The sequence below is a fragment of the Schistocerca cancellata genome, chromosome 7, assembly GCF_023864275.1.
Source record: "Schistocerca cancellata isolate TAMUIC-IGC-003103 chromosome 7, iqSchCanc2.1, whole genome shotgun sequence".
NCBI classification, from domain to species: domain Eukaryota; kingdom Metazoa; phylum Arthropoda; class Insecta; order Orthoptera; family Acrididae; genus Schistocerca; species Schistocerca cancellata.
The window spans coordinates 569474471-569500111 of record NC_064632.1 but is presented as its reverse complement, the minus strand read 5'-3'; positions in this window follow the sequence as shown (position 1 = coordinate 569500111).

The window sequence follows — 25641 nt, the reverse complement described above, 5'->3', positions numbered from 1 at the left end:
CTGAATTAGAAGTCTTATTGCTTGTTTAGTTTAATTAATTAATAGAATATGAAGCAATTGGTATAAAGAATGCGTTTTCCAAACTTTCTATAAAAGAATGTCTGCTATCAAGACATTGCTTTTGTTCTGTTACTTTATTTATGACTGAACGTTTCTAAAACTGAAGACACTCATCCATGCTCTCGACTGCAGTCGAGATGTGGCAACGTCGTTCTCTGTTCATTGGCTGACTGTGTTTTGTGACGTCAGATGCGCAGAACGAACCTAAACTCGGCCGCCAACATAAATGACGCGCACTTTAGTACCATGGAAGCTATTCCTTGATGTCTTCGCATATACCCTATTAACGTGTCCTTTATTCATGACAGTATTTTACATATATTTCTTTCATCGCTGATTCTGCAGAGAACCTCCTCATTTCTTATCTAATCAGTGCACTTAATTTTCAACACTCCTCTGCAGCACCAAATCTCAAAAGCTTCGATTCACTTCTATACTGATTTTCGCACAATCCATGATTAAATACCATGCAATTCAGTGCTTCAAACGTACGCTGTCAGAACGTTCTTTCTCATTTTAAGAGCTATATTTCATACTAATCGCCTTCTCTTGGTGAGGAAAGCCCTTTTGATAGCGTTACTCAGCTTTGTGTGTCCCCCTTCCATCATGACTTATTTTGCTGCCTATATAGCAGAATTCCTTAACACAGTGAAGTTCGTGAGTCCCAGTTCTAATGTAAGTTTCTCGCTGTTTTCATTTCTGATACTTCTCTTTATTTTCGTCTTTATTCGATTTACTTCCAGCCTATGTTGTGTACTCTTTACGCTGTTCGTTCCATTAAACATTACCTGTTATTCTTCTTCATAGTGATTAGGGATAGCACTGTCATCAGCGAATCTAAAAAACGATATACTTTCATCTTGAATTGTAATCCTACTCTTGGACCTTTCTTTTGTTCACGTAAACGCTTCTTTGATTTAGAGATTCATAGTAGTGGCGAAAGACTGCATCTCTGTCTTACATACTTCTTACTCCAAGCGTTCTGTTCTAGGTCTTCGAATCACTCTTATTATGTCAATTTCGTTACTGTGCATGTTGTATATCACCCGTCATTCCTTATGGCTTACCCTTATTTTTCTTAGAATTTCGAAAATCTTGCACCATTTGACATTGCTGATCGCCGTTTCCAGGTCGACAAGTCCCCCGAAAGTGTCTTGAAATTTATTCAGTCTAGCATCCACTGTCATATTATTAAGCGCAGTGGCAGAACTGCCACTCTGGTGCCTCTATCTTTCCTAGAGCCAAACTAATCATCATCTACATATCCTCAATATTATCTGTGTCAGTAACTTGGGTGCTTGGGCAGTTAAGCACATGATGCGATAGTTCTCCCACTTACCTGACATTGATATCTTCGGAATTCCTGGATGATTTCGTCTCGAAATCCTGATGGTATATTGCCACTCTCATAAATTTAACACATCACTTGAATAGCCGTTTTGTTACCACTTCCTCCAATGATTTTAGAAAATCCGATTGAAAGTTATTTATGCCTTCTGCCTTATTCGAGTTCAAGTCTTCCAAAGTTCTTTTAAAATTTGACTCTAATATTATATCCCTTATCTCTTCCATATCGACTCCAACTTCTCCTTTTATGACATCGTCAGACAATTCCTCCCATTCACATAATCCTTCGATGTACTCTTCCCGCCAATCCGCTCTCTCCTCTGCATTTAACTATGGAATAGCCATCGCACTCCCAATGTTACTGCCCTTGAATATAATGGCACCGAAGGCTGCTGTTTTGGCTGTTATATGATGAGTCAGTCCTTCCGACATCAAGTTTTTCCGCCTTCTCACATTTCCTGGAGCGATTCCGACTTCGCTTTCCCACAGTTCCTGTTTATTTCAGTCGTAAGTCATTTACATTGCTGCATGCCTGAACGTTTTTCTACTTTCTTCTTTCATCCATCGGCTGAGGTATTATTTTGTTACCCAACGTTCCTTATACTAAATTATGATCTGTGTCTATATCTGCTCTCGGGTACGCTTTACAATTAAATATCTGATTTCGGAGTCTCTGACTTATCAAGATGTAATCCATCTGGGATCTTCCTGAGTCTCCAGCGTTTGCTATGTATACCTCTTCCTCTTGTGATTCTTGAACAAATTATTAGCTATTACCATTTGAAATTTATTGCAGAACTCAATTACTTTTTTCTTTTCGCTCATTCCACTACCAAGCCAATATTATCACGTAAGCCTTTCTTCTACCGTTGCCCTAGAACGGCATTGCAGTCCCCCATTATTATTAAATTTTCATCTCCCTTTACATACTGAATTACTAGTTCAACATCGTCATATACTTTCTCTATCTCTTCATCTTCTGCTAGCGATGTCGACATGTATACCAGAACTGCGGTTTTCAGCGTTGGTTTGCTGCCAAATTTGATGAGAATAACCGTACCAGTGAACTGTTAACAGTAACTCATTCTTTGCCCTGCCTTTCTGTTCATAATGATTCCTACTTCCGTAATACCTGTTTCGCGCCTACTATGTCTAGATTAAGCCTTTGAATTTCCCTTTTAGGGTTTCCTAACTTTCCTACCGTTTCGTTGATAGTTCCGTATTTTTCTCATGGTCAGCTTCCCCTTGACAGCCCCCTACTGGAGATCCAAACAAGTGATTAATCCGGAATGTTTTTCCTACATGGAGATCATCAATTACATGTCGTATATCCTGTGGATACACAGTACGTCTCTTTAACACAGTGCGTCATCACGCAGTTAGACACTAGTAATTCACCCTTCCTTTAGGGACAGCCTCCCATCCTTAAGGATAAAGAGTGTCCTGGACCTCCGTCTGCTCTTCCACCATCTTTCACAGGGCCGATGACAGAACGAGAGGTACTTCGTATGGTATGAATCTATGGCCGTCATTTCTCATGATTTTTTTATAGAATTTAAGAAGTGGTTCCTTTATACATCGGGACAGAGAATGTTTTGATTTCTAGTCAGAGACCAGTAGGTGCTAATTCAGATATACTTTCAGAAAGTTGCCTGTTCCTTCCGTAGTTTCATTTCTACCCTCTAAATTTTGTTCTTAGCACATCGCGACAGTCATCTTTGAAATACTTTATGTATCTCTACTGTGGTCAGCTTCGATTGACCGAAATAAGCAATTTGAGTAATTTCTTTGCATGTACACTGAGAAAACTTCGTATCTTTTTCCTGTTAGCCATGGTAAACTTGTACTGTTTGGAAGCCATGAGGTAGAGCTTGGTTGAATTCGCATCCACCATTCTAGTTCTGTATCTTGGTGTATTCTGGTATCTGTCGTCGTTCTGAACTGGTTAGGAGATTGTTCAGTGGTGGGGCACTTAGGTTAAAAGATTTCAATTCCTTGCCGTGATGACGCTTAGGTGACTTGGTTCGGTTATCTCGAAACATCATCCTAGATTTCAGTACAGTTTATTCGCGAATATTCCGGTTCAAGGTTGCCACAGTGCTCTTCGGCATCGCGATACGGAAACGTGCAGGTTGAGCAATTTTAGCCAAATGGAATCTGATCGTAGTGACGTATGTTACCTTCTCAATCCATCGTGCTGCATATTCAAAGCTATCGTCCTTTCCTTACATATAAAAGGTGAGCTGTGTTATGAAACGTTGTGTCCTGAAACACAGTAGTCTTACTACTCACTGTGACATTTAAACAGACCCTGTGGGCACGTAAATCAGCTATATTCGCTCGATAACTATTAATTTTTCAATGAAATTATTTCTGAATTACTCCCGTCTTACATCAAGTCATTCCTTTCTTTTTGTCTGTGATAGAGTCGCTGCGGCCACGCTACCAAATTGCTTTAGCTTGTCTATTTTAACCACAGCTCCTGAATATCATTGTGCGCCAATACTGAATTAATTTTCTAACTAAAGGAGTTAAAGATAAGTGTTTTCTCTTATCACGAAATTATGTTTCAGATGCCTGTCAGTCGACGATTGAAATTTTGGCGATCGCTCTTTACCAAATGTGCTACAGCACAGTCATTCAAATCCTTACCGAATTATTAGATAGCAATAGTATTCGTAAACTATGCGTTGATTTTGATGGCTCATGTTATCCTTCATGCTGAAAATTACTGACTACATGCTTCGTGGACATTCTCTTGAGCAGTGCTTAGCTCTAGAAGCAGAAAGCGAACACTTAATTAACTATTGATCATTTTCTTGGTGCATCATTACTTACAGCCCAGTGTTCAAATGGTAGCTATGCAAAACGCAGTTTCATATGCGAGTGAATCGTATAAGTGTATGTATGTGACTTATCTGTTTATCATTACAGATCATAATGCGCTCCAGATTTCACGTGGGTATTGAACGTCCACAGTGCCTAGCTTGAAAGTTCATGCCTTTTCTATTCACTGCTCATGGGAAAGGTTTATTTCTTTTGCACAATATACAGCTTACAATTTCAATAAGAAATTTCGTGCGTTCAGTAAAAAAGTAATTACTGATCTGATACGGCGCAGTACTTCACCAATTACATTACTGATATGAAAGATCTACCATCTCTTTTTCAACTCCCCGTACATCGTAACAATTATTGTTTCGTGGACTTCCATAAAAGCATGTAAGCCTTTAAGGAGTTGTTATTTTAATTGTAACTAGCGCACTCTCTCGCATTTAAACATGTTGAAGTATACTCTAAACCGTGGGATTAAGGATACAAGTATTCTATCAAATGATGGTAATGTATGACTGTGAATACCGCGCTTATTTGCGTTTTGCCGTCGTTGGTGAGAGAAAATGCATTGAAACGTAATCTCTCTTGTTACAGATATAACAGATCATTAATTAGTAGAAGTGCAATTTGTTTTTCAAATTTCGACTATAGCTTGCCCTGATTACGCTTCGCTGCCAGTGACGTGGTCTATGTGGAATATCCGAATTAATCGACGCTTATCGGACCGACAACAGTTAAAACATTTTCTGGCGTTAACTGTACATTTACTGGCAGTCTACAAATCAAAACGGGCACGCTGTATCCCAGACATATTTGGTTGGCTGATGTAACTATGTGCATGGTAAAGAAGAGGTCTTCCTGTTTTTCTGTTCTTCAAGCTATTGGTCTCTTGCAGTATCCGTCTATTTCTCGGTGTATCTTTCCTCGCTGTTAGTCTGGGAATCACACAACGAGTTCCCACTCTAATAATATGTTCACTACTTTTGGTACATTTACTGGAATTTACTTGTTTATGTATAATGGTTTCCATCTTGTTATCTCGAACTATACATTCTCGGACTATTCCTGAGCTACCATATGCATATTCAAATAGTTCTGTCTTTTGGGCAAGGTGATTAAAATTTTAACTTTATAAACTCTCATTTTCTGTGTTTTCAGTACAGAAAAAAACCATTTCTAAAGACGAAAAATGGAATGGGTAGGCGATGGTTTCTGGAATTTTTTGCTTGTGTTCGCAAGAATACAAGTCAGAGAATGTTGACTCCAGGTTACTGCCATCTTTTAAACTTTGAGGAAGGTCGATCACAGGCATTGAAAGGTGGCTACACTGAGCCACAGCGCCAAAGATCGCGCTAGAGAGTATTGTTCCGCCGCCTTCACTGGCAGTGCTTATTGAGACGTAGCGGCAGGCAGTGCTTGCCGAGAAGTTGTGGTGGACACTGCTTGTCGTGAAGTCAGAGTGAGATGTGGTAGTGGAGAGTGTTGTTCCATGTTTTATGCAGTGGTTTGATGGGAGAGATAGCAGATGTTATTCCAATGGAGATATTGTAATGGTCAGAGTGCTTTTCGTCAATATATATGAAGGTAATAAATATTATGTTGTTTATTTATTTGTGTGTCCTGAATAATGTGTCATTACAGGTTCAGTCAACAAAGCATCTGGCTTGTGTTCTTGTATTAGAGTGTAATTTTGGTTTCCTTGCACAATTATGGTATTTGTAATTTTCTTTTATCACGTCAGTATAATTGCTATTTAAAAATTCTTGTCTTGTTGAAGAAGAACCGTGCCAGATGTGCGTTGAGTCATACTACCACATACAGAACAGCTACACTTGTGCTTTGTTGATTTCGTAGGTTTTATAGTTGCTGGGGACTTAATTAATTAACTGTGTTAACGAAAATTTTCTTACATTCTTTGTTGTCATTCTAAGCAGTCAGATTGCGTACTAAAACTAGTCAGGGCCAGCCGTTTACGAGACTTGCGTAATCGGACATACAGCTACAAAAAAATATTAGCATTCTATATAAATTAAGCCCCCATGCACGAGAAAATTTTCGTTAACACAGTTAATTAATTAATCCCCAGCTACAAAAGCCGGTGACGTTTGACACCCGTTACCACCTCAGCATTTCTTATATCGTTGAAAACAGTGCTTCGTCCGTACACTATGGAAACTCGTCAAAATGAAACAAATGTCCTGGAACTGAAGCCGGTTATACTTTGATAAAGGGTAACCTAAGCATAGAGAACTTTTAGGAGGTACGGGGTTTCAAGATGTTAATCATATTGAGAATACTAATTCAATCAAGTCAAAGATTGACTATAATGGTGGCAAACAATGTTCTGAAAATTACTGCGAAATAAAATATAATGTCGAGTTTGTTTGCTTGGCCATCCTCCGCAGCAAGCGCAGAAATATTTGTTTTGTAAATAAAAAACGCCTTTTCTTGCTGCACTCTATTCTATTCTCCCAGACGCGTTTCGCCTATTTTCACTTTAAGTCATCATCAGTGAGATCTGTAATGCTACAGTTACGATACGCTTTTGTTTTAATATGTATTATTCGTAATTTATAAAACAGTTCACCTCTGTTTGTATGTAAATAAGTGATTACTTACAGTTCTTCGTGTTTCTAGTTTGCATCTGCGTTTCCTCTCATCTGGTAATATGCTAGAAGTCGCCCTATTTACGAAATGTAAGTATGTTTTTATGTTTCGAACATTTTCCTTGCCACATTTCATTTTCTTGGCCCTTGTTGTTGTGATGCACTGTCAGTCTTCTGGCACAACAACAAGGGCAAACAAAATTAAATGTGGGAAGGAAAATGTTCGAAACATAAAAACATACTTGCGTTTGTTTCGTAAATAGAGCGGCGTATGTCGGCCCCACATAATGCCACCCCAAAACAGCAGGGAGCCTCCACCATGCCGCACTCGCTGGACAGTGGGTCTAAGGCGTTCAGCCAGACCAGGCTGCCTCCAGACACGTCTCCGACGATTGTCTGGTTGAACGCATATGGGACACCCATCGGTGAACAGTACTGAGCGGTCCATTTGGCATGTTGTTGGGCCCATCTGTACCGCGCTGCATGGTGTCGTTGTGGTGTCACCGCCAGACACCACACTTGCTAGGTGGTAGCTTTTAAATCGACCGCGGTCCGTTAGTATACGTCGGACCCGCGTGTCGCCACTATCAGTGATTGCAGACCGAGCGCCGCCACACGGCAGGTCTAGAGAGACTTCCTAGCACTCGCCCCAGTTGTACAGCCGACTTTGCTAGCGATGGTTCACTGACAAATTACGCTCTCATTTGCGGAGACGATAGTTAGCATAGCCTTCAGCTACGTCATTTGCTACGACCTAGCAAGGCGCCATTACCAGTTACTATTGATGCTGTAAAACATGTACCGTCAAGAGCGATGTTCACCAATTATGGGTTAAAGTTAAGTATTCCAGCAGCTACGTACTATTTTTGCTACTACAAATTCCTTGTCCTGTTCCAGACCTCACGCCAGCCTGCGTGAGCTTAAACGCGTGCCTTTCGGCTTCCTCCTAGTGGATTGGCTGTCTTGCCAGTCCATAACAGTGGTGGTTGCAAAGATGAAATTCGTCATGAACGTCGGGAGTGAAGTTACGCATCATGCAGCCTATTGCACACACTTTGAGTCGTAACACGGCGTCCTGTGGCTGCACGAAAAGCATTGTTTAATACGGTGGCGTTGCTGTCAGCGTTCCTCCGAGCCATAACCCATAGGTAGCGGTCATACACTGCAGCAGTAGCCTTTGGGCGGCCTGAGCATATCATCGACAGCTCCTGTCTCTCTGTGTCTCCTCCATGTCCGAACAACATCGCTTTGGTTCACTCCGTGACGCCTGGACACTTCCCTGGTTGAGAGCCCTTCCTGGCACAACGTAACAATGCGGATGCGATCGAACCGTGGCACTGACCGCCTAGGCTTGCATGAACTACACACAACACGATTCGTGTGTCTCCTTTCTGGTGGAATGCCTGGAACTCATCGGCTGTCTGACCCCCTCCGTCTAATAGGCGCTGCTCACGCATGGTTGTTTACATCTTTGGGCTGGTTTAATGACATATCTGAACAGTCAAATGTACCATGTTAGTGATACAATATCCACAGTCAACGTCCATCTACAGGAGTTCTGGGAACTGGGGTAATGCAAAACGTGTCTTGATGTGTGTGTAACACCTAAGTATTTTACTGATTTTATCTTTTTTTGGGGCATGTGTTAACAATTCCTGCATAGTTTACAGGTGAATAATCAAAGCTATATGCTGAGAGAACATACTACACAACCTTTTCTTGGTCTTGGTCTTCTGGTGGATTGGTTACTCGTACAGTGGTAAAGGTTGGTGTATTCTCGTCACCTGGCAGTCCGCTCCGGTAGCTGAATGATCAGCGTGACGCACTGCTGTCCTAAGGGGCCTGGGTTGTATTCCTGGATGCGACAGGGATTTTTCTCCGTTCAGGGACTGCATTTTGTGTTGTCTTCATCGTCATTTCATCCCCATACGGCACTAAGGTCGCCCAATGTGGCGTCGAATGTAATGGGACCTGCACCAAGGCGGCAGACCTGCCCCGTAAGAGGGCTCCCGGCCAATGACGCCAAAGGCTAATTTCCATTTTTTTCCATCAACTGGCAGACAAACTGCAAAGTCAGTAATCACTATAAAGCAATCTTTTTTTAGGCTATTTGGTAGTGAACACTGCATAAAGTTGTCACTAGGTACAGCATAGCACATTGTGAACACTGTTCGTTGGCATTTAATAAACTTAGACAGTCATCCACAGGGGAAACATACCATCAATTCTGAAATCGCAGCCTCCAGCCTGGTGTACTATTTTCTTTAGCTAAATAAGACATGAAAGTTTCTCATAGATGCGAGTCTGGGCACATTATAAATTCAATACGATGATTGCTGATATCTTTGCCCACTTCTGGGCTTGCAATTTGACATACAAATTTGTTATGTTTCTTACACACTACAAGTGAAGATAATTTACATTTAACTATTCTAGTCATCATATAGTTGTTCGTAACAATATCACTGTTTCCTTGGTAGTCTTCGTGCGCACAGTAGATGTGGTTTTTCGGTCAGATAAGTACACATCTCCATCTTGTCAAAAATCTCCGCAAAATCTTGTGTTATATCCACGCCCATAAGGTAACAAAGACCAAAAAGGGCTGCTGCCATATCCCAGGCAGTACACACTTTTTCAGGACTACAGAAATTCAGGATCTTGGAGTGTAAGGTATCAGGTCACAAAAACAAGACAGAGAAGACGATTTAATTTTAAGAGGTGAGATAAATGCAAGTGAATGCAATTAAACGAAGAATAAAATTTTGGAACTAGAAAGTGAATAGCTTAACTTGAGATAACTAACTTGAGTTACTCTTCACTCCAGTGGATCAACATAGATTAAATAAAGCATAATATGAAATGGAACAGGGAGAAAACGTTTAATTTAATGATTGCACCACAACAATTACAACATGAAAATTAAAATTGCTACACCACGAAGATGACGTGCTACAGACGCGAAATTTGTCAGACAGGAAGAAGATGCTGTGATATGCAAATGATTAGACTTTCAGAGCATTCACACAAGGTTGGCGCCGGTGGCGACACCTACAACGTGCTGACTTGAGGAAAGTTTCCAACCGATTTCTCATACAGAAACAGCAGCTGACTGGCGTTGCCTGGTGAAACGTTGTTGTGATGCCTCGTGTAAGGAGGAGAAATGCGTAACATCACGTTTCCGACTTTGACAAAGGTCGGATTGTAGACTATCGCGATTGCGGTTTATCGTATCGCGACATTGCTGCTAGCGGTGGTCGAGATCCAATGACTGTTAGCAGAATATGGAATCGGTGGGTTCAGGAGGATAATACGGAACGCCGTGCTGGATCCCAACGGCCTCGTATCACTAGCTGTCGAGATGACAGGCATCTTATCCACAAGGCTCTAACGGATCGTGCAGCCACGTCTCGATCCCTGAGTCAACAGATGGGGACGTTTGCAAGACAACAACCATCTACACGAACAGTTCGACGACGTTTGCAGCACCATGGACTATCAACGGTTACGCTTGACGCTGCATCACAGACAGGAGAGCCTGCGATGGTGTACTCAACGACGAACCTGGGTGTACGAATGGCAGAACGTCATTTTTTCGGATGAATCCAGGTTCTGTTTACAGCATCATGGTGGTCGCATCCGTGTTTGGCGACATCGCAGTGGACGCACATTCGAAGCGTGTATTCGTCATCGCCATACTGGCGTATCACCCGGCGTGATGGTGTGGGGTGCCACTGGTTACACGTCTCGGTCACCTCTTGTTCGCACTGACGGCACTTTGAACAGTGAACGTTACATTTCAGATGTATTCACTCGTGGCTCTACCCTTCATTCGATCCTTGCGAAACCCTACATTTTAGCAGGATAATGCACGACCGCATGTTGCAGGTCCTGTGCGGGACTTTATGGATACAGAAAATGTTGGACTACTGGCCTGGCCAGAACATTCTCCAGATCTCTCACCAATTGAAAACGTCTGGTGAATGGTGGCCGAGCAACTGGCTCATCACAATATACCGGTCACCAGTCTTGATGAACTGTGGTATCGTGTTGAAGCTGCATGGGCAGCTGTACCTGTACACGCCATCCAAGGTCTGTTTGACTCAATGCCCAAACCTATCAAGGCCGTTATAACTGCCAGAGGTGGTTGTTCTAGGTACTGATTTCTCAGTGTCTATGGAGCCAAATTGCGTGAAAATGTAATCACATGTCAGTTCTAGTATAAGATATCTGTCCAATGAATACCGGTTTATCATCTGCATTTCTTCTTGGTGTAGCAATTTTAATGGCCAGTAGTGTAACTTATCAGATCAGAATAAGCAATGAGCCACTATAAGAAACCGAAACAAATGGGCAAAAGTAAAGATGCATTATGAAAATTAAGAAAACAATATACAGCTGGCTACAATAACAAGTAGTAAAACTACCCCTGGATACCAAGGCCAGCACAAATAATACAGATAGGTTACAAAAAAGGCTCAAATCTGATATAAATGCCTTTAATATACACAATATAGCTTAATTAAAAATGGAGATTACTGAGGCTAATTGCAGCAAGGAGTACATAAATAAAATTTGAATGAGAACACCCATTTTACTAAGACAGGAAAGTAAGTATGCCGAATACATAACAGATTATGGAAGCAGCTCATAATATTTATAAATTATTAACAGTGGTCACGGCGAATACATAGGAATAATAGCGACATAAATTAAATTTACCAGTGTAAGTTAGGCCAGTAAACGCTATTCACACGAGACCAGGGTTAGAGTCCACGCATATTACGATGGCGGGCAGATGCACAGACGGCGGGGTACACATGGAGGGAGTGGTAGTGGTGGGGGTCACGGACAGGCGCTGTAGGGGAAATGCCGAGTGCTGGAGGGGAAGCGCCGCTCTAAACTGAAAGCTACACTCGCAGTTTTTGTAAATGTTAAGTGGAGCCCCTCCATGTCTATACTTGCATGGTGACCATACAAAAAGATCTGTCACCTCCGCTTTCATTAGCAACTAAAAGGAAGTCCAGTGAAAATGCAGCGATTTATTTCCACTTGATTTGTTAACAATTTGTAACTTTCAGTGAAGCATCATGAGTGGTGAATTTTGAGTAAAACCTACATGCCTCTCTTGTCGCCATGTTAAAAATTGCTTCTTTTGCCAAAACACTGCGGAATTTACACAGTGTCACCACACTGCTGTGTTGTGCAGACGCAATTGCTAGAGAATTCTGGAACAGTGGTTTACTAAGTTCATCAAGTGAGGAACTGAGAAAAAGTAAGGTCAGTAACTTATTAAAAAACTACATCATCGGTAGAAAATAAACGTGTAGTGTCTTCTCCTGCATTGTTCCCTAACCCATAGTATTTCTCGTTTATATATGAAGACGTTATCTGTTCTTTCGGACATGTCCGGCCATTTAACCGTCGTCTTTTGTGCGGATGGACAAACAGTGCCCGAAGTCTTACGGGAATCGGCAAAAAGCCGCGAGTAACGAGTATAATGGGCAGGGGCACTATGAATATTTTGCGGGACAATAAGTTGAGAATGTGGGTCTCACGGGAGGCGTGCCAGAGATAAGTCCTTGCAGTCGCACTGTCCTCTGTGCCCCCGGTGGCTCACATGGACAGAGCATCTCCCATGGAAGCAAGTGATCCCGGGTTCGGGTCCCAGTAGGGGCACACATTTTTAACTGTTCCTGTTGACGTATGTCAACGCTTCTATGTAGCTAGAGGTACTCATTTCATTGTTATTTCTCGTTTCACTAGCTATCGATGGTCCCCAAAAATTAAATTCTTCCGGCAAAAAAGTTCGTAGGCCTAGTTAGTGGAACAACACGGCAGATGAAGAAGTTTTGCATAATATCCATATTCGGGCGCTAATGACCGTAGCACTTTCGCGCCCTAAAACCATAACAATAAAAGATCAATATTCTAAACTACTCTCCTATTTCTGTTCTCCATTTGCCAAAATCTCATTTTGATACCTCAAGCCCTTTATGAAACATAAGGAATGTTCCGGATATTTCATTCTGGATTTCTCGCTGGCGCGTCGCGATCGCAAACCAGTGTGCTACAACAGATCAATTTTCTCGAGATTGGTGGCAAATAGCGACCTCCACCCAAGTCTAAAGAAAAATTCGATGTGTTATCTAAATTTTATATGCAGCAACAGATTACGTAATTTGCACCAAACGCGAGATCATAGCTTCTCCCGTTTTTCATTGCAATTTTTTTCGAATTACGCGCAGTGTATTATTACCATGTGAACACCACAATAACTATGACCATTAATGGCACGATGGGCACACCATCATGAACCTGACATATAAAGCTATAAGTAACGCAGAAATGATTTTCTTTCCGAACAGTTTCTATGAAATCGTTTGAGAAAGATTGCAAGGCATGCGCTTCGATTCTGTCATCGTCGATCAGCCAGAGGGTGACAAACACTGTCGGCCACCCCTTCCGAACAAACAAATGAACTCGCCCAGCACTTGTGGACGAGAGTCGCTCACTCCGCATTGGCCACCATATCGAGAGCAGACTCTAACTCGTGCCTAAAACACACAGTAGATCGATTCCTAAGGTCCAGCAGATAGCGCCACGTGCTTTTACAGTCTACACACTATTGCGCGCACGACGCAAATCCAATAGGCGCCATTGCCAACGATTCGATAATTCCACCTTGCCTATGAATTCTGTAGGCATAATTGGCAGATTAATTACAGGAGCGTCACCATTCAAATATGGGGGATGCGGTTCACTAGAAGCTGACAGAACAAGGTCACCCACTCGCTCGAAATAGTAGTCAGTTACGGCAATTTCTCACACCGTCCATATCCCACGTCACTACCAGTACCTGCCCTTAGATGGCCATCCTTCAGCTACCGATAGTAAATGACTGAGAGAGAGATGAACTGGCCGTTGTTAATCCAGTGGGACACAACATGAGGATGTCCCTGGCGAAATGCAAAGCAGACCGTTACGTAGCTACTGGCAAGGAGTCTGTATCACGCTTTCGATAACATATCTAATAGTGCTCGAGTCAGTCAACCAATTCAACTTTCTATGACAAAGCCACTAGATCTTTATATGTCCCTGAAATGGTTCCCAGTGCTTCCTTGATGATAGTTTCCCAATATTCATCTTGCTGTAACATAAGCCATTCCGTACTGAGGAAATTACTCTTTTAGCTGCAGCCAGTAATTTATGCGTACAGAAAAAAGTAACTGGGAGTGGAAGATGTATTGGTGAAAACAGTTTCCTCGGATGAGGAATGTAAAACGCTACTAGAAAAAGCATAAGACATTGTAGATGCGAAAACAAGGTATAAAAAGTGTTTTAAACATAATGTAGAGAGTACCACTGGGGGATTTAAAATATCGGCATTTACTATAAATACCAATAAAAAGTGGTCATAGGTCAAAGTACTCGCACAAAACAGTCGATTCAAAGAGATTTACCACATTAGAGGATACTCAAAAAATCTGTTGTACACCACTATTTCCATTTGTATGTGCTTAAAAATGGTGCTAACATTGTATTAAAATGTTGTTGAGTCTAAGTTTTCGATATAGAAACAGAAAAGCCGTTTAAAAGTTTAAAACCATGGAATAGCTACATTTCGCGAGCATTCATTTACTAAAATTGCTCAAGAATGTTGAGGAGAAGAGTTGGAAACGCACGTCAAAGAAGTTATGGAGAGCTTTAACATTTATGTAGTGAAGAAAGTAAAAGGCAGAATTAAAATCCCTAAATATTGTCAGTCAGAAGAACTGAAGAAAGAAATGGAACTGATTGTTAAGGCCGTAAAATTGATGTTTTACAACAAAACAATCAGGGACATGTTAGAATATGATGGCACACCTCCTCCACTTTTATCAAATTACTGACCGGAGGAAGAATTGGATAATTCAGATGCAGAAATTGATTCTTCAGCTCTTAACTTCATTCAAATTAGATCAGATTCCACAATGATGCAGTCTAAAATGACATTATCAGCAAAAGATGATAGTTAAAATTAGGCTAGATAGTTTTAAAACTATACCAACCAAAAATAAAGGAAGAGCGATTTGTGTGGTGTCACCGCCAGACACCACACTTGCTAGGTGGTAGCCTTTAAATCGGCCGCGGTCCGTTAGTATACGTCGGACCCGCGTGTCGCCACTGTCAGTGATTGCAGACCGAGCGCCGCCACACGGCAGGTCTAGTGAGACTGAAACGTCCCCTTAGAACAATTGTACATGTGAAACGTCCACTTAGAACAATTATACAAGCCTGTGCTTAACCTGACACACAATATTATTTAGCGCAACGCAATCTGACTTTCAATAACCCCTACAAAACAATGGCCCTGACTAACTTTAACCTATACCTTTTACAAATCACTTACCTCACAAAAATCTTCGCTACTCAAGCTACTGCAAAACAGCGAGCGCCACTACTGCCAGCTAAATAAAAGATTCAAACCACTGAAGGTACTAACTACTGATAGGGATAGTTAGCAAATGAAAGATATTAATAGAGAACAAACAATGTATTTACCTTAATATTCATAATTGACATTCAGTCTTACAGATTATCAAAACTCCGCCATCTCTCTCCCCACGTCCACCACTGCTGGCGGCTCACCTCCAACTGCCCAGCGCTACGCGCTGTTCGCATCCAGCTATAGCAGTTCATGACAACAATGGCAGACAACAATTCAAACTTTTCATATAGAGAGTGCTACGTAACGTTGTCAATAAAAAAACATAAACAGCAAACTTACAAGACGTCCTAGCACCCGCCCCAGTTGTACAGCCGACTTTGCTAGCGATGCTACACTGACAAATACGCTCTCATTTGCCGAGACGATAGTTAGCATAGCCTTCAGCTACGTCATTTGCTACGACCTAGCAAGGCGCCACTAACAGTTAATATTCAGATTGCACTTATGTATCATCAAGAGCGATGTACACCAATTATGGATTAAAGTTAAGTATTACATCAACTACGTACTTTATTTGCTAGTATAAATTCCCATAACTGTTCCAGACCTCACGCCACTCTGCGTGAGCTTAAACGCGTGCATTTCGGCCTCCTCTAGCTACACGGTGTTGGCTCTTCTGCCAACACATCAATTTGTGTTTGTAAATATACATAAATCAGTAAACAATTTTTGTAACAAACCTGGATTTCTTATTCGTTACCCCTGTCAGAAGCCCTAAAAATGTTTTCTACTTACGACAATTACATGTTTCTTCCAGATGAAAAGTTGTTGAAAGTTGGTAGCGCAAAGTATAGCAACCCATGTTTCTGAAAAGTATTTCAAAGTGCGTGGCTGGAAGTACTGCATGCTCTGTGTCTTACTGACATGAATTTAAAATTGTCGTTTGTCCTGTCCAATCGTCTTGTGTGTATTGTAAGGTCGTGATTGAAACGCTTGACAGGCTATATTAATATTCTGGAAATTTACATTCTTCCTCAATTACTCCTTGAATTATATTTACCATTTAGATACGATCGAATGCTATCTACCCCAGCGGAAAATATCCTCCAGTAGGCCTAGAAAAATCTGAAGTAATTAAAAGTGTACTAGTCTTAAAATAAAGTTAGTTACAGTTTGCTGGGACGTAACATGATACAGTACAGTCCTCCCCCATAAAATGATGATTCGAGAGATGAACTTTTACTAATAGAAATCTAAACCTCAGGTACCGGTAGTTCGTTTATTGTGTTTCACAGGCCGCCCGGCTAGGCGCCCGGTCTTACACGCTGCTTCCAGAGCGGGAAGGCGTGCCGGTCCCCGGCACGAAGCATTGGTTGGTTGGTTGGTTGGTTTGGGGAAGGAGACCAGACAGCGTTGTCATCGGTCTCATCGGATTAGGGAAGGATGGGGAAGGAAGTCGGCCGTGCCCTTTTAGAGGAACCATCCCAGCATTGACCTGGAGTGATTTAGGGAAATCACGGAAAACCTAAATCAGGATGGCGGGACGCGGGATTGAACCGTCGTCCTCCCGAATGCAAGTCCAGTGTCTAACGGCACGAAGCGGCCTGGCGGACAGAGTCGAGGTCCGGTGTGCCGGCCAGCCTGTGGATGGTTTTTAAGGCGGTTTTCCATCACCTCGGCGAATGCTGGCTGGCTCCCCTAATTCCATGTCAGTTACACTATGTCGGCGATTGCTGCGCGAACACTGTCTCCACGTACGTATACACCATCATTACACTCCCACGGAAACATCTGGGGCTACACTCGTCTGGAATGATACGTTCCAAGGGGGGGGGGGGGGGGGGGGGCGGGATCCACTGGGGGCCGAACCACACAATAACCCTGGGTTCGGTGTGGGGCGGCTGTGAGGTGAGTGGACTGCTGTGGTCTGCTGTTTTGGAATTGTGAACCACTGAGGGTTACGGAGGCACGAAGCCTCTCCATCGTTTCTAGGTCCCCAGTTCAATCCATAATACAGAAGTGTTTTACAAGCTGTTTTGGACACAGCCCAAATGCTGTGTCTGACATTGTGTAAGTAGGCTGTTTATGTTTTCTTTATGTAAGTAAGCTGTTTACGTTTTCTTATTGGCAACGTTACGTAGCGCTCTTTACGAAAATCACTGGCTGTGCTGTGTGCAGTCTGTGGCTAGTTTGCATTGTTGTCTGCCATTGTAGTGTTGGGCAGCAGGCTGTGAACAGCGCGCAGCGTTGCGCAGTTGGAGGTGAGCCGCCAGCAGTGGTGGATGTGAGGAGAGAGATGGTGGAGTTTTGAAATTTGTAAAACTGGATGTCATGAACTACTATATATATTATGATGTTAAGGTAAATACATTGTTTGTTCTCTATTAAAATCTTTCATTTGCTAACTATCCCTATCAGTAGTTAGTGCCTTCCGTAGTTTGAATCTTTTATTTAGCTGGCAGTAGTGGCGCTCGCTGTATTGCAGTAGTTCGAGTAACGAAGATGCTTGGTGAGGTAAGTGATTTGTGAAACGTATAGGTTAATGTTAGTCAGGACCATTCTTTTGTAGGGATTTTTGAAAGTCAGATTGCGTTGCGCTAAAAATATTGTGTCAGTTTAAGCACAGTCATGTACAATTTGTTGTAAGGGGACGTTACACATGTCGACCCTTAGCCTAGGATACCTCACTGGAATCTTCTGATTTTTTCTTGTAGTTTGTGTATTTAGTGTAGCTTTTGTTTATTGCTAGCGCGTAATTATAGAGAGAAATTCCTTGGTAGTTGTGGTTTTTCATTGTTGCACAGTAAAACAGTTGTGGCATGCATGTAGATTTGCACCAAGTATTTCGCAGCAGCGCTTGCAATTAACTAGATATTATTTTCAGTGCTATGTTAATGTGTTCTCTTATTGTTGCTCTTCAAATTGTGTTTTTCTGTGTTGTCGTGTGAAATATTGTGACAATAATGGCGTGTGAAAAACGTAATACTAGGCTCCAAAGTAAACTGAGAAATGACAGTGAAGACGAAAGCAGTGCGTCAGCGCCACCGAGTAATGAATTAACTAATGTTCGAAGTAGTAATTTGGTAGTCAGGGCCATTCTTTAGTAGAGATTTTTGAAAGTCAGATTGCGTTGCGCTAAAAATATTGTGTGTCAGTTTAAGCACAGTCGTGTATAATTGTTCTCAGGGGACGTTTCAGTTGTGTAGAATCCAGTACTCGGGGAGCTGGCTGTGCCACGATCATCAGAGTTCGGCAGCTGGCGTATTAGTTTCAGGAGTTAGGAGTAACGTGGACAGGAGGTCCGAGGAAATCGTTGCACGGCTTAGCACTTTAGACTTGGTATTAAATGATGCTGATAAATCGACTGTTCAGTTTATCCATGAAATTACAGTGTAAATTGACATGATCAGCAAGAAATATATATACTTCATACTCTATGGAAACTTTTCGCAGCATAGCAAATTCGAGACATTGAGAAGTGCTGCCTCTGTCCAGACCTTGCTCTAAGTGGGCTCGTTTCATTTACATAACATACAAGATGGCACTAAATGGATATCAAGGGCGAGACAGCGGTAGATTGCACGACGACTCAACATGTCTGAGGCTGCTGTGTGAGTCTGAAACTGTATTAAGAAGAATTACATGCAGAGCGTACTGTTGGGCCACTTCGTAAAATGAATTATTTAATTATGCATGTATTTAATCTCACTAGATTATGGCTTTCATGGCCTCTCTTTGACGTAGCCAGACATCGTTATCAATAAGAGAGCAGTATGTAATAATAGCAGTGACGTCGACAGTCTGTACTTGGCCGGAAAAGTAGACGATACGGGAATCTTGCAACTGAAGCAGGCTGTAGGAGAAGAGATGGGTGTTTTGGCACACTATGCTCAAGTCAGCCAAAGTTCTAATCTGACTTGAAATGAGCAGCAGAAACCTTCTCGAAGTACAGCAAAGCAAGAATCAACACCGGAAAGGTACACTCCACTGTCGGACTGACAGCGTGCACATTGCATAGGCAATCTTTGAAGAAGATCGAAGGCAAAATAGGAAAATTAAAGATCTAGTGTTGGATGGCCAACAGAAGCCTGAAGAAAGAAAATGAAGGACTGCCGGACTTCCATTCGGCAGGACGGCGGTTCAAAACCGGTCCGACCATTCTGTCTTAGGTTCCCCTACATCCCTCACAGCAAATTCCTGGCTGGTTCCTTTGAAAGCACACGGATTATTCCTTTCCTCATCTTTGAAACGATCCGCGCTGTTACTCGTTCTCTAATGGCATCGTTGTCGACGGAACGTTGCACCATAATCATCCTACCTCTCTTCCGTGGAAGGATTGAATTTTGCTGTACGGGAAAAAGCTATAGACCTAATGCCATTAAAACCAGTATAGTGAACTCAGCAGAAGACCAAAAGCGTAGATTTTGCAAAGAAGCTGAGGAAACACACGACTACATCTTGCCGGCCGCGGTGGCCGAGCGGTTCTAGGCGCTACAGTCTGGAACCACGCGACCGCTACGGTCGCAGGTTCGAATCCTGCCTCGGGCATGGATGTGTGTGATGTCCTTAGGTTAGTTAGGCTTAAGTAGTTCTAAGTTCTAGGGGACTGATGACCTTAGAAGTTAAGTCCCATAGTGCTCAGAGCCATTTGAACCATTTGACTACATCTTGAGCTGCTGTGAAAACATCACTAAGACCGATTGCCAGGAGAGACACGATGCTTCGATACGAGAGATCCACTACGCCTTATGCGAAAATTACCATCCGTGGATCGCAAGGACGAAAAGCCAGAAAAAGTCTTACAATATATTAAAAACTGCCTTGACTGTAATAAAATACTTATTTCCAATTGTTACTGTTTTCGGTCAGAAAGTATGACCTTGAGACCGTTTATACTGAAATGTCAACACAGGTTGAATTTAGGGGGATGTCGGATAATAGCAGTAACATATAAAATACATGATATGTGACAAAAAATAAAAGAATAAAATATACACACGGTGGCAGGCGGCGAAGGAGAGAGCAGCAAGTGTTATGACTCCACGAACGTCGACTACTTGGAGAGAAACTTAGTTATTGCTTAAATATGGGACGGTGCTCCCAATGCAACCAAACTACGTCAGCGATAGCCTGTCAGCCACAAGGGGCATAAAAGTTGCTATAATGAAGTATATGCAGAATAGCTACACAGAAGCTGATAATAATGAAAACAGGGGTACATTTCATTATATAAAACACCTGATACAAACAGAATTTTGACAATATGATAAAAATATGTATAGAAGTCATAACCTATAATAATCAATTGAATTTTCTTATTTTAAGAGTACTCAATCTCTTTTACTTGCTACAAAATTTCAGCAATCTAGATCGCATAAAATGTGTGGTGTCACCGCCAGACACCACACTTGCTAGGTGGTAGCTTTTAAATCGGCCGCGGTCCGCTAGTATACGACGGACCCGCGTGTCGCCACTGTCAGTAATTGCAGACCGATCGCCACCACACGGCAGGTCTAGAGAGACGTACTAGCACTCAGCCCCAGTTGTACAGCCGACGTTGCTAGCCATTGTTCACTGAGAATTAGGCTCCCATTTGCCGAGACGATAGTTAGCATAACCTTCAGCTACATTTGCTACGACCTAGCAAGGCGCCATTACCAGTATAGATATTGAGATTCAAATTATGTATCATCCAGAGAGATGTTCTACAAATGTGGATTAAAGTTAAGTATTCCAGAAGCTACGTACTTTTCTTTATAGCATTTATTACGTATCCTGTTTCAGACCTCACGCCAGCCTGCGTGAGTTTAAGCGCGTGCCTTTCGGCTTCCCCTCATTGTGTCTAGGCTGTCTTGTCTAGACACAACATATTTGGCGACGAGTCTCAAAAAGGGTCTTCTTCTTTCTACTTGCTTGTATCATGGCTTCGCCACGTTCTCCAGATGTACTGTCCGAATTTTATCGCTTGCAGAATCAGCAGACGCAGGCCTTATTGGATGCCCTTGGACAGCTCGTCCAGGGTGAACGTGCACTGCAAAACGATGCGGCCGCCGCCGCTTCATCGCTACTGCAGCCACAACACGCAGTTGCACCACCGTTTCGTCCGTTCAAGGCGGAAAGCTGGACGGAGTGGTCACGCCAATTTGGATTCCATCTCGCCGCCTACAGAATTCAAGGTAACGAGCGGCAGCCTCATCTCCTTTCTTGTGTCTGTGTGTCCACCTACCGTGTGATAGTGAAATTGTTTCCCCGACGCGACGTAGCAACTCTGTCCTACGAAGAAATTTTGTCTGCTTTAGATGCCTATTTCAAAGAAACAGTCAATGTAATTGCAAAAAGGTATACGTTCTTTCGTACGAAACGTACGGCCAGTCAAACTAATAGGGAATGGGTTGCAACATTGCAAGGCCTTATAGGGATTGTGCATTTGAGTGTGAATGTGGACTCCCTTATTCAGATACTATGGTGCGTGATGCAATTGCACAGAACGTTTCTGATGTTCGTATACGGGAACAGATTTTGAAACTAGTCAATCCCTCCCTTCAACAAGTGATAGACATATTGTATCGGCAAGACATACTTGACTTTGCTCAGGAATCATTTGAAACTTGCCAGCTGTGTGTCACATTAACCGGCTCGCCGGGCGAGCTGCACAGAACAGTAAGTCCTCGCGCCCGGCTGCGCCAAAGCCGCCTGGCTCTCAGCCACGTGTCCCACGCGAGCAAGCAAATGCAGTGAAATCATGCCCGCAGTGTGCTACTAGACATTCGCGTGAGAATTCCTCGTCATGCCAAGCTATTTGCTTTTTCTGTAATAAGAACGGACATGTTCAAAGTGTTTGCCAGAAAAAGCTTAGATCGGACACTCACAACCATTCCAGGCCCTTTGCTTTGCGCCGGAATCGACCCAAGAATACTCGGGCTCGTGAACCTTCGCCCATGGAAATTCATGTAGTTAATTCCACTCCGCCCAGTGATACTCTCTCTAATGGTGACTGTGTTCGTCCCACAAAAAGTGTGCGTCGACGTCGACGGAAATCCCGTCAAGTCGCAAGTGCTTCTGTACCAGCGTCAGTTCACGTTGCACGAGACAGTCGCTCTTGTCGTCAGCACGACAGTAAACTTTTTGTAGACTTGGTCATAAACGGAAAAGTGATCCCGTTCCAGCTCGATACCGGAGCTGCAGTTTCATTGATCAATCACGACACGTACAAACAGCTGGGCAAACCTCCATTGCGTGCCGCAACTGTTAAGTTACATAGTTATTCCGAACAGCATATCACTGTGTTAGGACAGTGCAGCCTTCTTGCAACATACAAGGGACAAACAAAACGTGTCATTTTACGTCCTTCGTTCTTCTTCTGCATCGAACTTGTTTGGTTTCGATTTATTTCAGTTGTTTAATTTGTCTATCGTCAATCAGGTCCTATCAGTGAACCAGACTGTGCCTTCAGCCAGTGTTTCTCGTCTATGTGAAGAATTTGCAGACATTTTTGCACCCGGCCTTGGTTGCGCTAAGAACTATGAAGCACATTTGGAACTGAAAGTAAATGCGCAACCGAAATTTTTCAGAGCGCGCAATGTTCCCCACGCATTGCGTGATGAGGTCGCAAGAACGTTAAACGATTTAGAATCACAAGGTGTAATTGAACATGTGCAGGCTTCTCTCTGGGCTTCACCCTTAGTAATTTTGCAAAAACCTTCCGGAAAATTGAGACTTTGTGTGGTCTTAAAGGCAACAGTGAATCCACAACTTGTGACTGCAACTTTTCCCTTGCCCCGCCCGGAAGATCTTTTTGACAAACTGTGCCCGGGTAAATATTTTTCGAAGTTGGACGTAGCAGATGCGTACTTGCAAATACCGGTGGACGAAGAATCCCAGCGCGTATTGGTGGTTAACAAGCATCTTGGTTTGTATCGATTCAAAAGACTGCCATTCGGGTGTGCATCCGCCCCTGCATTGTTTCAGCCATATTTACAAACTGTTTGTGCGTCGGTCCCTACTGCAGCAAACTATCTGGACGATATTGTGATCTCCGGAAAGACGGAAGACGAACATTTAGACAATCTCCGAACATTATTTCAGGTCTTGCGACAAAATGGTCTTCGCTTGCGGAAGGACAAATGTGTTTTTTGCTCGTGATTTGCCATATCTTGGACATGTACTCAATCCCCAAGGCATACATCCCAGTCCAGAGCACCTTCGTGCCATACAAGACTTGCCTTCGCCGCAGAATTTGAAGCGGCTACAGAGTGTACTGGGTAAAATAAATTATTACCATCGCTATATCCCCCATGCCTCTTCCATTTCAGCTCCGCTTCATCGCTTACGCCGTAAAGGTGTTCCGTTCGTCTGGACGACGGAATGCGAACGCTCCTTTCGCCAGTTGAAATCGGCGTTGCTTTCTAATACTTGCCTTACGCCATTCGATCCCCAGAAACCCCTTTTGTTGATGGTAGATGCATCGGATTTCGGGATCGGTGCTGTGCTTGCGCACAAAGGTGGCTCGCATGATCGACCTATTGCCTTTGCGTCCAAATTGCTGTCGTCTGCGCAAAGAAGTTATTCACAGATCGAGAAAGAAGCATTGGCTCTCGTATTTGGTGTTACCAAGTTTCATGATTTCTTGTATGGTCGTCACTTTACCATCATCACAGACCACAAACCTTTGACATCGCTTTTTCATCCGACCAAGCCTGTACCTCCACGTACAGCGCAGAAATTCACTCGCTGGTCTATTTTCCTCTCGCAGTACTGCTACGATAATTTGTATCGGTCCACTGCTAAGCATGGAAACGCCGATGCGTTGTCCCGTTTGCCTGTTGCTGAGGATAGAGCATTCGATTCTTCCGAACTTGCTTGCATGTTCATTGATTCGGAAACCGATGACGTGGTCGAATCGTTTCCGATTGATTTTCGTCGTGTAGCTACAGCCACAGCAGCTGACCCTGTCCTTGCTACCGTTTTGCGTTTTGTTGCTACGCAATGGCCCTTGTCACAGTCACGGATCGAGAATCCGTTGGTTCGCCGATTTTTTGCTCACAAGGAGAGTTTTTGTTCGACGTGGTGTTTTGCTCTTACGTCCTGATAATGATCAGTCCAGGGTCGTGGTCCCACGTTCGTTACAGTCCTCTGTCTTAAAGCTTCTCCACCAAGGACATTGGGGTATAGTGAGAACGAAACAGTTTGCTCGTCAGCACTGTACTTGGTTCGGAATCGATGCTGCGATTACGAATATGTGCTCTTCTTGCATGGCGTGTGCCGACCGACAATCCGCGCAACCGCAGAAATTCTTTGCATGGCCGAAAGCCACTTCCCCTTGGCAACGCTTACACATCGATTTTGCTGGTCCATTCTGGAATGCACGATGGTTGGTTGTTGTCGATTCATTCAGTAATTTTCCTTTTGTTGTCCGGATGTCTTCCACGACGTCTTCTGCCACCATCCAAGCGTTGTCCGCTATCTTTTGCATTGAAGGTCTTCCACAGACTATTGTTTCCGACAATGACCCACAATTCATGTCCGCAGAATTTCAGTCATTCTGCAAGGGCAATGGTATTCAACATCTGACGTCCGCGCCGTTTTCGCCACAGTCAAACGGTGCCGCTGAACGTTTGGTCCGGACTTTCAGGTCACAGATGTTGAAGTTGAAAGCGTCGCATTCTCGGGAGGACGCGTTATTGCTCTTTTTGTCCTCGTATCGCTCTCAGCCCCGCGATGGTCGCTCACCAGCTGAGTTGCTCCATGGTCGTCCTCATCGAACCTTGATGTCTTTGCTGCATTCGCTCCATCAGGTTCCTGTGCAGCGGCAGCCGCTTGCTTTTGCTCCTGGCGACGTTGTATACTATCGCCACTATCGGGGTTCACGGCGTTGGCTCGCAGGGCGCATTCTTCGCTGCCTCGGCCGCGCTATGTACCTGGTTATGGGGGCCGCTGGTGAGGTGCGTTGGCATCTCAATCAGCTGCGCCTCTGTCGTCGCCTGGGTTCTGCCGCTCCCCGTCTGCTTTCAGCGACGGTGCCGTCCGGTCAGCGCCCTGGGGACCCATCTACTGGCTCGCCTCAGCCCCAGGTGTTACCGACGCTGCCTTCCATTTTGCCCCATGGTGACGCGCCGCCATCGCCGCCGCCGCCGCCTGTTCTCCCGCCGGCGACGCTCGCAGTGGACGCGTCGCTGCAACCGCCGGGCGCCTCCCTGGGTCACGCGACGCCGATCGCTTCCCGTGACCAGCTGTCCTCCGCCAAGGAACTCTTGCCCGCTCCGGACCATCTGTCGTCTTCGCCAGTCGGGTGCTCCGACTCGATGGAGGTCGACCCATCGGCCCCTCCTGACTATCTACGAGCGCATACACCTCATGTTGGCGTGC